This window comes from Oncorhynchus keta, chromosome 7 (assembly GCF_023373465.1).
Source record: "Oncorhynchus keta strain PuntledgeMale-10-30-2019 chromosome 7, Oket_V2, whole genome shotgun sequence".
NCBI lineage: Eukaryota > Metazoa > Chordata > Actinopteri > Salmoniformes > Salmonidae > Oncorhynchus > Oncorhynchus keta.
Window position 1 is genome coordinate 20,263,010 of NC_068427.1, and position 13,062 is coordinate 20,276,071.

The window sequence follows — 13,062 nt, forward strand, 5'->3', positions numbered from 1 at the left end:
TAGTACTTTATTTTTATGCTTAGCTCACATTATATAATTTAATGTGGTTGATTGGTCGAGGAATGTGTCAATTTGTTAGTAGGCAAACAGAAGAGTGTCCTCCTCTCCTCGATAGCCACCTTTCATGCAGGATACTCTTGGCCATTTATCAATTAGATTTGCTCACCTTCTGCGTCCTCGCTCCGCCCTCTCTCGCTTCCTTTTTGAAAAAGGTCAAAGTTAATTGAGGAGACAAGCTGAGGAGAGTGAACGTGGATGGAAATGCACTTGCTTGAAACGAGACGGTCCTTCTCCACTTGTATGTCATTAGGCAAACGTTTACAGGGGTGGATCGCAAAATAAATGTGTAAAGTGCTCAAAACAAATAAAGTTAGTTGAGCAAGACATTTCATATATAAAATAATAAGTAACATAGGGGTGTGGCAGATTTAAAAATGCTCGACCACTTATTGGTTTCCCCAAAACATCAAAGGATTAAAGTACCATGTGTATCCTAACTGAAAGAGTTTTGAAATCAGCTTTTGTTTTGTCAGATGACAAAAACATGCACACGTTTAAAAACAATATGATGCGTATTATTTCATCTATACAATGTCTTGCACAGCTAACAATTTTTTTTTAGCACTTTACGCATTTATTTTCGGATCCACCCCTGTGTAAACGTAATTTGCCTAATGAAGCTGGAGTGGAGCAGGACCGTCTCATTTAAAGCAAGCCATTTTCATTCAAGTTCACGCTCCTTGCCGACTCTCCTCGATTAACTTTGACCTTTTGCAAAAGCAGGCGAGAGAGGACGCAGGAGGCGGGCAAATCTAATTGATAAAAGGCCAATATGACAGACAAAACAGACCGAATGTGCTAGCCTGACGACTCAAACTGAACTATTCTGCTGCTCTGTGTTCGCTAAATAGTTTTTTCCTCGTCCGTGGGCGTGGCGTTTGGCCGGAGTGAGGAGTCTGGGTAGCCAGGCAACAAATGTGCAGTATTCATGCATCGGATTTGATACAGCGGCGTGCAGCTCGGTTAACGGGAGGAGAAAACGGACAGTACCTTTCCCGAAAACAATGAAGACGGGCACATTTCCTAGGTAAGGCTTTGTTAGCGCCCTGCTGGATTTGCAGGCAATTGCTCTTCACGCTTCAAAGCACTTTGTGCAAATAGCCCGCGGTTACATACAATGAATGTAACAACGAGCAGTCACTGGGCAGAAGGAGATGTGGCTACAATGAGATTCAGACAGCGATGTTATATATTTTTGGAATGAATGTATCAGTAAAACAATTAGGGAAGAATATCCCATAGTAAATGAGTAGCCCGAACGGTTTGCGGGAATGGTTTAATCTTTGCAGTCAGAATGATGAAAGCCATAGCCTACTAGCTTATTGCATGCACCCTTATACTATTGTATCCTATCATCATCATCATCGCTACCTACTCCGTGATACATTTAGAAGCTTACAACATAGTTGGTATCATAAAACAACCTAGCTGTACCTCGTGCGGCAACATTAGCCAAGCCACACATGTAAGCGAAAGCCTACTTTGCAGGGAATCATTAATGGACATATTTGCTTGTTCACATCAGTCCAACTGCATTTTGCCTTCCTGTGTTCTACGCATTCCTTTGAGTTTTACGCAGTAGCTCGTGAAACGAGACAATCATCTGCTGTTTAAACTATTAGACCACAAGTTTCACAAACGAACAACAGTTCTGTTTGTGTTGTGAAACCCTGTCTGTGGCATACGAAGAACGTTTGATTGCGGAGGACCCTGTGTCCATGTGAGATTTGAGGCGGCCTGGCCTCCATTCAATTACGAACAGTTAAAAGGAAGAGGGAGATAAGATAGAACAGACGGAGGTGCAGAGGCAGGGTCAGGCTGCAATTCAAACAAACCTGCCATAGAAAAGTTTAGAACCCTTTCTTCACATACTTCCGCCTGCACACCTCTTATTCTTAACTGGTAGTAGTACTAGTATCACAAACCATAAGATAATTTATTTGGCCCTGGTTAACTAATACATCTACTCTACGGGTGACTCGGTCAATTACATTAAACACAGCGGCCATGCCAGTCCTTTGACAGGCTGTTGGTGGATGCTCATGCCCGCCCTGTGAACCACGCTGTCTGTGCCAGGAGATGTCTGATTTAAGACCATTTAGATCGCATCATTATTGACTTAAGCAGCGGTTTGAATCCCACCCAACAGTGTTATGATCTCAATAGCCTTTGCATTAGACAAATTGAACGGAAATGTCGGTAATTATGCCATTTGAGAGAAATTATAAGAAACGGAAAGAACACAAGTGCCAAGGATGAAGAATCTTGGCAATGAGCCCGATAGGTTGGGAGTGAGTGTGTAGTCTTTGAACTGGTCAGATTCCTAGTTGATTTGTCTGGGATCTACAGATGGGTCTAGGTTTGCCTCAGAACAGAGGTCTTTTTACTCAATTGCCTAACAAATAAAAACCAAGACTCATCTGAGGGAAAGGGAGGGAGGAAAGAGCAAAATGCATCTTTTGTGTAAAATATTCTGCAGCGTACACCAATTTACATTTGTATCAACATGCAGTCCTTGAACAAACTACATTTCAAATGTGATGTTTGAAGGATACAATCACAGTAAGTGGTATAAAAACCCCCAAACCAAAACAAAGTGTCACATTCTCAGACTTATGAAATCATGTCCCTTTGCAGCACGGGGAAGGTGAACCAAAGAGGGCTTTAACAACTGATTGAGGACACTCTGCTACCTGGTGGCGGTAGTGTGTTCTTTGTAGTGATGGGGCAAAAAAATCGATACAGTTGAGTATCACAATATTATTGTTGACGATATATCGATACTTATTTTCTCATTGCTCTCTTGATGCTCTGCAGCTGACGTAACGATGTGCTGTATGTTTGTAACATTGAGTCACAAATAAATCGCATTATCCGATCGCAATACATACATCATCGCTATACAAATCATATCGGCACCTAAAAAGCCAACTTTATTAATGTTTACCTACTTTATATATGTATATACTGTATTCTAGCCGTGGCTCATCCTATATAACTACTGATGTACACACCTTTTCTATTTATATACTGTCTATACACACCATTCACATACATATATATGTGTATTCTGGACTTTGGTCCTGCAATTCTATCCATTTTGTCATGGGGTTTTGTACTGTGTATTTAAATGCTGTATTCTCGACAAAGCTTATTCTATTATTTATACTACTGTGCATTGTATTTTAGTTACACTGTTTGTACACGCCATATTTATTTATTTATATACTGGATTCTTGACATGGCTCATTCTAATATATCTACTGCTGTACATATCATTCTTAGTACATTTTGTGTAAATTCATCCGGTGTATATACCTATAGATTGCATGTGGATTAATGTTACAGTGCTATTTGGCTGAATTGGATTAATTATGACATTTCAAGATATATTTTTGGGGTATAATTATTTGTGTACTTGTCTGACATTTTACTGCATTTTTAGGAGCTAGTAAAATAAGCATTTTGTTGCACCTGTTATAACATCTGCTAAACTGTATACGCTACCAATAAATGTTGATTAGATTTAAGTATCATGATAATATCGTATCATAAGGTCCCTGGCAATCCCCAGCCCTAGTTATTGTGCAGCTGGACAGTTTATGGTTGAACGAATCCAATTGAATTTATCACATGCGCTGAATACCACAGTAGACCTTACTGTGAAATGCTTACTTACAAGCCCTTAACTCCATTTCTTGAACTCCATTGTTGGTTAAGAAAATATTTACTAAATAAACTAAAGTATAAAAGAAAAGTAACACAATAAAATAAGAATAATGAGGCTATATACAGGGGGTACCAGTACCGAGTCAATGTACAGGTTAGTCGAGGTAATTTGTACGTAGACTGCATTGATAATAAACAGCGAGTAGCTGCTGTGTAAAAACAAAGGGGGGGTTTAAGTATATAGTCCGGGTGGGCATTTGATTAATTGTTTAGTTTTATGGCTTGGGGATAGAAGCTGTTAAGAAGCCTTTTGGACCTAGACTTAGTGCTCTGGTACCAATTTCTATGCGGTAGCAGAGAGGACAGTCTATGACTTGGATGACTGGAGTATTTGACAATTTTTTGGGGGCCTTCCTCTGACACCGCCTAGTATATAGGTCCTGGATGGCAGGAAGCTTGGCCCAAGTGACTTACTGGGCCGTAAGCACTACCCCCTGTAGCGCCTTGTGGTCGGATAACGAGCAGTTGCTATACCAAGGTGATGATTCAACCGGTCAGGATGCTCTCGATGGTGCAGCTGTAGAACTTTTTGAGGATCAGGGGACCCATGACAAATCTTTTCTGTCTCCTGAGTGGGAAAAGTTGTTGTGCCCTCTTCACGACTGTCTTGGTGTGTTTGGACCATGATAGTTTGTTGGGCATGTGGACATCAAGAAGCTTAACTTTCGACCCGCTCCACTACAGCCCTGTCTGTGTGAATGGGGGTGTGTTCGGCCCTCCTTTTCCGGTAATCCACGATCAGCTCCTTTGTCTTGCTCATGTTGAGGGAGAATTTGTTGTCCTGGCACCACACTGGCAGTTCTCTGACCACCTCCCTATAGGCTGTCTCATCGTTGTTGGTGATCAGGGGCTGCCAAGGGCAGTGTGGAGTGCAATAGAGATTGCATCATCTGTTGGGGTGGTATATGAATTGGAGTGGGTCTGGGGTTTCTGGGATTATGGTGTTGATGTGAGCCATGACCAGCCTTTCAAAGCACTTTATGTCTACCGACGTGAGTGCAATGGGGCGGTAGTCATTTAGGCAGGTTACCTTCGCTTTCTTGGGCACAGGGACTATGGCGGTCTACTTGAAACAGACTCGGGCAGGTTGAGGTTGAAAATGTCAGTGAAGACACTTTCTAGTTTGTCCGTGCATGCTTGGAGTTCACATCCTGGTAATCCGTCTGGCCCCGTGGCCTTGTGAATGTTGACTTGTTTAAATGTATTGCTCACATCGGATACGTAGAGCGTTAACACACAGTCATTCGGGAACAGCTGGTGCTCTCATGCATGCTTCAGTGTTGCTTATCTCGACGTGAGCATAAAATACATCTATCCCATCTGGTAGTCTTGCGTCACTGGGCAGCTCATGGCTAGGTTTCCCTTTGTAGTCTGTGATAGTTTGCAAGCACTGACACATCCGACGAGTGTCAGAGCCGGTGTAGTAGGATTAAATCTTATTCCTGTATTTACGCTTTTCCTGTTTGATGGTTCATTTGAGGGAATAGAGGGATTTCTTATAAGCGTCCAGATTTGTGTCCCGTTCCTTGAAAGCGGCAGCTCTAGCCTTTAGCTCAGTGCGGATGTTGCCTGTAATCCATGGCTTCTGGTTGTGATATGTACGTTATTGATGAAGCTGGTGACTGAGGTGGTATACTCCTCAATGCAATTGGATGAATCCCTGAACATATTCTAGTCTGTGCGAGCAAAACACTCCTGTATCGTAGCTACACTGCTTCATTTGAACACTTCTGTATTGAGAGAGTCACTGGTAGTTCCTGCTTTAGTTTTTGCTTGTAAGCAGGAATCAGGAGAATGAATTTGTGGTCAGATTAGCCAAATGGATGGCGGGGGAGAGCTTTGTATGCGTCTCTGTGTGGAGTAAAGGTGGTCTAGAGTTTTTTTTATTTTTTTTATTTAAATTAAAAAATGTTCCTTCCCCCTCTGGTTGCACATGTGCCATGTTGGTAGAAATGTGGTAAAACTGATTTAAGTTTGCTTGCTTTAAAGTGCACCACTTCTGGATGAGCATTTGCTCATGGCCTTATACAGCTTGTTGAGTGCGATCTTAGTGCCAGCATCGGTTTGTGGTGGTAAATATACGGCTATGAAAAATATAGATAGTGTGGTCTACAGCTTATCATGAGGTACTCTACCTCAGGCGAGCAATACCTCGAGACGTCCTTAATTTTTGACATTGCGTACCAGCTGTTATTGACAAATAGACACACCAACACCCCTCATCTTACCGAATGCAGCTGTCCTGTTGATGCACGGAAAACACAGCCAACTGTATGTTATCCGTGTCGTCGTTCAGCCACAAACCTGTGAAACATAAGACATTAGATTTTTAATGTCCCGTTGGTAGGATAGTCTCGAACGTAGCTCATCCAGTTTATTCTCCAGTGACTGCACGTTGGCCAATAGAACAGATGGCAGAGGCTACCCACTCGCCAACGAATTCTCACAAGGCACTCCGATCTCCCCCCGCTCTACAAGGGTGTGTGATGTATGTTAATTTGTGTATTGCTGATGAATTGGAATGGGTGTGTTTGTTGAATTATAACAGTGGTATGTGGGTTTCTGGAATTGTAACAGTGGTGTGTGTATTTGTGGGTTGAGTTATAGCAGGGATGTGTGTTTGTATTGTTGAGTTGTAACAGGGGTGTGCGTTGGTGGGTTGTGTGTGTGAGTGTATTTTTTCATCCGAACTCTTGGGGGTATTTTATAATGTGGGCTCCACAGTTATGCAGTCTCCCCAGAGAGAGTGAGTGAGATGGAGTTGTGGGATCAGTCATTTACAGTATGTATTTACGTGCATCTATACATTCATCTGGTACATGGAGTAGAGCGTGTCAGTAGACCATTTCTCAAGCTTTCCTCCTCTGTAAATCCATTTGAATTCAGTCACTTTTTGAGAGCACCCCTTTTTGATTTGAACAAAACCTTCTGTACATATTTGCCCAATATTGTGCTCAGAAAGTAACCTTTTGGACCTGAATGCCAAAACATTCATTAGATAAAGGCCCCCCCACCATACCATGAAACATCCATGTCTTCATTGCTGAAAAAGATGAATGGTTGGGATTTATATAATTTAAAATCTTACAAACAGGGTCAAACTATTTGGTGATTTCTTGAAAAAAAAGTTTAAAAAAAATTAAATGGTAGTTGACGTTTTAAGGTTAAAAATGATCCTAAAATGAACAAACTCCTAAAAATGTTTATTTGCAAATAGCTATGACCCTATTTTACATAATCTGAGGTTTTTGTGTTGTGCCCGCCATCAGTTGAGACTCATGCTCTTGAACCTCAGATGATGTGAAGTATTATCTAAGCTGCAACATGTTCTTTGAAATTCACATCAGTGTCACGCCTTGGTCATTCTATTTTGTGTTTTCGTTATATGTTTGGTCAGGCCAGGGTGTGACATGGGTTTATATGTTGTGGTTCGTATTGGGGTTTTTGTATTATTGGGATTACGGCTGAGTAGGGGTGTTGCATAGGCTTGGCTGCCTGAGGCGGTTCTCAATCAGAGTCAGGTGATTCTTGTTGTCTCTGATTGGGAACCGTATTTAGGTAGCCTGGTTTCACTTTGTATTTGGTGGGTGATTGTTCCTGTCTCTGTGTAGATAGGCTGTAATTAGGTTTCACGTTCCGTTTGTTGTTTTGTATTTTGTATATTACGTTATTTTCATGTATCGTCATTTCATTCATTAAAGAACATGAGTAACAACCACGCTGCATTTCGGTCCGACTCTCTTTCGACAAACGAAGAACGCCGTTACAATCAGAGTATACGTATGTGTATACACAATTTTTAACCTTAAACGTCAATTATCATTTGATTTAAAAAAACAAACTTTTTTTCTCCAAAAAATCACCAAATATTTTGACCCCTGTTTGTAAGCTTTTTAAATTATATCAAACTCAACTGCTTATCTTTTCCTGTGATGAAGACATGGATGTTTTATGGTATGGTGTGATATGCAAAATGGGTCAACTTTTAGCACTTATCTCTTTTTGGCATTCAGGTCCAAAAAGTCACTTTCTGGCCACGTCTAGGTGGGATGGACTGAGAGTAGCTGAGGGGTGGGTTTAAAAGCTCATGTTCTATAATAGTTATGACTGAGAACACCATTTATATCAAATTACTTTATTCTTGTAACTACTGTAAAACATATTGTAATGTGTATACAATGTACATTTAACAAGACAGTTTATTTTTGTACTCTGAAGAGGGGGGTGGTGGATGGTCAAAAAGTGAGTGAATTCAAAAAGATTTACCTTCTCTGTCTTGCTCACTCTCTCTCTCTCCCCTCCCTCTCTTCTCTCTCTGTAATCTGGGAGAGGTGAGGTAGAGGACCACTCTTTCTTCCTACAGTCTCGCACAAATCTACATTTCAAACGTGATGCTGATGGATGCTACACACACACACACAGCTCCCCTGATGGCTGTGGTCTCCACAACAGAACATCTGCATTAGTGTTTCAGCACATATTTCTTGCTCATTATGGCACCATGGCTCTTTGTGCACCTCTTTCTCTCTGCGGCTGGCTATTTATGGGGGTGAACGGAAGGGATGTGCACAGTTTTTAAAATATCAGAACGGCATTAGGCCTATACAAAATTATAGGCCTATTAACACTAAAAAGGCTTTTTTGTGAATTAAATTACAACAGGGATCATCAACTAGATTCAGCCTAGATTCTACTTTTGTCTTGATATCCAATTTGTAGTTAGTCTTCTCCCATCGCTGCAACTCCCCTACGGACTCGAGAGGCGACGGTCGAGAGCCATGCTTCCACTGAAACACGATCATGCCAAGCCGCACTGCTTCTTCACACTCTCCTCGCTTAACCCGGAAGCCAGCCACACCAATGCGCCGGAGGAAATACTGTCCAGCTGACGACCGAAGTCAGCTTGCAAGTGCCCGGCAAGTGCCCGACCGCAATGGGACAAGGAAATCCCGGCTGGCCAAACCCTCCCCTAACGCGGACGATGCTGGGCCATTTGTGCGCCGCCTCATGGGTATTACGGCCGGCTGTGACACAGCCTGGGATCGAACCCGGGTCTGTAGTGACGACTCAAGCATCACTTGAGGCTAAATGTCTCTTTATGTGTGGAAATACTTTGGAATAGATTTTCAACATTTAAAATCACTTGGAGCCGATTTTCTGGTGTTTTTAGTCTTTTATATCCAACAATAAAACATAAAAAAATATATAGATAACTTGAAGGGCCAAATAAAATCACCCGCCGGCCAAATTCGTCCCACAGGCCATCAGTTAGGGAACCCTGACTTTTCTAAGCTACTCGGAACAGGCATAATAATAATAATAATAATAATAACTTAATTATATGGGATGCTAAATAACATTGTGGCTGCTACAAGTTGGCCAGTCTTTGCTGTAGCTGAGTTGCCTTGGCTGCATCTCGCTCTTCCTCCCTCAGCTGCAGCAATAGAGCGCCAGCCTCTTTCCCTCACGCAGCAGTGCTCAGTTAAAAAACAAACACATTTCTCATATCCGGATATCTGACAACAATTCATGATACTTTTCGAATAGGGAAATCATTTCAAATCCCCATCCCTAGTGAATAGGCCACGCTCCCTTTAGGGATGTGGAAAGCCTGCACACACCAAGAACAGTGACACTTTCAATTACGCTGCACACTCTTGCCTGCATCTAGCTACTCTAGGGAGTAATTGTTAGTCCAACAGTTGCAAATGTGAATTTCTATTGGACAAATTCAGGTATTGTTTTTATCCCCGTTTCATTTTTAAGAAAAGTTTTTCCACAGAATTGGCGGAATGAATACACCCCTGATCACACAAACAGTTCACTTTCATAGCAGCCACCTACAAACAGCATGATCACTTTGCTCGTTGTATATATAATTCCTTCCCGCAACTATTTTTTATTTTTTTTATTTCACCTTTATTTAAGCAGGTAGGCTAGTTGAGAACAAGTTCTCATTTGCAACTGCGACCTGGCCAAGATAAAGCATAGCAGAGTTACACATGGAGTAAACAATTAACAAGTCAATAACACAGTAGAAAAAAGGGGAGTCTATATACATTGTGTGCAAAAGGCATGAGGAGGTAGGCGAATAATTACAATTTTGCAGATTAACACTGGAGTGATAAATGATCAGATGGTCATGTACAGGTAGAGATATTGGTGTGCAAAAGAGCAGAAAAGTAAATGAATAAAAACAGTATGGGGATGAGGTAGGTAAAAAATGGGTGGGCTATTTACCGACAGACTATGTACAGCTGCAGCGATCGGTTAGCTGCTCAGATAGCAGATGTTTGTGAGGGAGATAAAGGTCTCCAACTTCAGCGATTTTTTTTTTAATTTATTTTTTTATTTTTTAATTTATTTTATTTTAATTTTATTTTTTTATTTATTTATTATTATTATTATTTTTTTTTATTATTATTTTTTTTTTTGCAATTCGTTCCAGTCACAGGCAGCAGAGAACTGGAACGAAAGGCAGCCAAATGAGGTGTTGGCTTTAGGGATGATCAGTGAGATACACCTGCTGGGGCGCGTGCTACGGATGGGTGTTGCCATCGTGACCAGTGAACTGAGATAAGGCGGAGCTTTACCTAGCATGGACTTGTAGATGACCTGGAGCCAGTGGGTCTGGCGACGAATATGTAGCGAGGGCCAGCCGACTAGAGCATACAGGTCGCAGTGGTGGGTGGTATAATGTGCTTTAGTGACAAAACGGATGGCACTGTGATAAACTGAATCCAGTTTGCTGAGTAGAGTGTTGGAAGCAATTTTGTAGATGACATCGCCGAAGTCGAGAATCGGTAGGATAGTCAGTTTTACTAGGGTAAGTTTGACGGCGTGAGTGAAGGAGGCTTTGTTGCGGAATAGAAAGCAGACTCTAGATTTGATTTTCGATTGGAGATGTTTGATAGGAGTCTGGAAGGAGAGTTTACAGTCTAGCCAGACACCTAGGTACTTATAGATGTCCACATATTCAAGGTCGGAACCATCCAGGGTGGTGATGCTGGTCAGGCGTGCGGGTGCAGGCAGCGAACGGTTGAAAAGCATGCATTTGGTTTTACTAGCGTTTAAGAGCAGTTGGAGGCCACAGAAGGAGTGTTGTATGGCATTGAAGCTCGTTTGGAGGTTAGATAGCACAGTGTCCAAGGACGGGCCGGGAGTATATAGAATGGTGTCGTCTGCGTAGAGGTGGATCAGGGAATCGCCCGCAGCAAGAGCAACATCATTGGTATATACAGAGAAAAGAGTCGGCCCGAGGATTGAACCCTGTGGCACCCCCATAGAGACTGCCAGAGGACCGGACAGCATGCCCTCCGATTTGACACACTGAACTCTGTCTGCAAAGTAGTTGGTGAACCAGGCAAGGCAGTCATCCGAAAACCGAGGCTACTGAGTCTGCCGATAAGAATATGGTGATTGCCTTGGCAAGGTCGATGAAGACGGCTGCACAGTACTGTCTTTTATCGATGGCGGTTATGATATCATTTAGTACCTTGAGCGTGGCTGAGGTGCACCCGTGACCGGCTCGGAAACCAGATTGCACAGCGGAGAAGGTACGGTGGGATTCGAGATGTAAACAGTGACCTGTTTGTTGACTTGGCTTTCGAAGACCTTAGATAGGCAGGGCAGAATGGATATAGGTCTGTAACAGTTTGGGTCCAGGGTGTCTCCCCCTTTGAAGAGGGGGATGACTGCGGCAGCTTTCCAATCCTTGGGATCTCTGACGATATGAAAGAGAGGTTGAACAGGCTGGTAATAGGGGTTGCGACAATGGCGGCAGATAGTTTCAGAAATAGAGGGTCCAGATTGTCAAGCCCAGCTGATTTGTACGGGTCCAGGTTTTGCAGCTCTTTCAGAACATCTGCTATCTGGATTTGGGTAAAGGAGAACCTGGAGAGGCTTGGGCGAGTAGCTGCGGCGGTGGGGAGCTGTTGGCCGAGGTTGGAGTAGCCAGGCGGAAGGCATGGCCAGCCGTTGAGAAATTTCTGCCTGAAGAATCTGGCCTTAGCTTTCCTGACTGACTGCGTGTATTGGTTCCTGACTTCCCTGAACAGTTGCATATCGCGGGGACTATTCGATGCTATTGCAGTCCGCCACAGGATGTTTTTGTGCTGGTCGAGGGCAGGCTGGTCTGGAGTGAACCAAGGGCTATATCTGTTCTTAGTTCTGCATTTTTTTGAACGGAGCATGCTTATCTAAAATGGTGAGGAAGTTACTTTTTAAAGAATGACCAGGCATCCTCAACTGACGGGATGAGGTCAATATCCTTCCAGGATACCCGGGCCAGGTCGATTAGAATGGCCTGCTCACAGAAGTGTTTTAGGGAGCGTTTGACAGTGATGAGGGGTGGTCGTTTGACTGTGGCTCCGTAGCGGATACAGGCAATGAGGCAGTGATCGCTGAGATCCTGGTTGAAGACAGCGGAGGTGTATTTGGAGGGCTAGTTGGTCAGGATGACGTCTATGAGGGTTCCCTTGTTTACAGATTTAGGGTTGTACCTGGTGGGTTCCTTGATGATTTGTGTGAGATTGAGGGCATCTAGCTTAGATTGTAGGACTGCCTGGGTGTTAAGCATATCCCAGTTTAGGTCACCTATCAGAACAAACTCTGAAGCTAGATGGGGGGCGATCAATTCACAAATGGTTTCCAGGGCACAGCTGGGAGCTGAGGGGGGTCGGTAGCAGGCGGCAACAGTGAGAGACTTATTTCTGGAGAGAGTAATTTTCAAAATTAGTAGTTCGAACTGTTTGGGTATGGACCTGGAATGTATGACATTACTTTGCAGGCTATCTCTGCAGTAGACTGCAACTCCTCCCCCTTTGGCAGTTCTATCTTAACGGAAAATGTTATAGTTGGGTATGGAAATCTCAGAATTTTTGGTGGCCTTCCTGAGCCAGGATTCAGACACGGCAAGGACATCAGGGTTAGCAGAGTGTGCTAAAGCAGTGAGTAAAAGAAACTTAGGGAGGAGGCTTCTGATGTTGACATGCATGAAACCAAGGCTTTTTCGATCACAGAAGTCAACAAATGAGGGTGCCTGGGGACATGCAGGGCCTGGGTTTACCTCCACATCACCCGTGGAACAGAGGAGGAGTAGTATGAGGGTGCGGCTAAAGGCTATCAAAACTGGTCGCCTAGAGCGTTGGGGACAAAGAATAAAAGGAGCAGATTTCTGGGCATGGTAGAATATATTCAGGGCATAATGCGCAGACAGGGGTATGGTGGGGTGCGGGTACAGCGGAGGTAAGCCCAGGCACTGGGTGATGCTAA

The 13,062-nt window shown here is 43.1% G+C and overlaps 1 protein-coding gene across 2 annotated transcripts in view; it reads left to right on the forward strand.

The window, feature by feature from the left end:
- The first annotated feature begins 689 nt into the window (after positions 1 to 689).
- LOC118386132 (beta-galactoside alpha-2,6-sialyltransferase 2-like) overlaps positions 690 to 13,062 on the forward strand; it is a 69,458-nt gene continuing 57,085 nt past the window's right edge. For both annotated transcript variants that reach the window (XR_008139732.1, XM_035773587.2), the window contains exon 1: positions 690 to 1,087. The gene's annotated coding sequence lies outside the window, so the exon portion shown is untranslated. The remainder of the gene's footprint in view (positions 1,088 to 13,062) is intronic.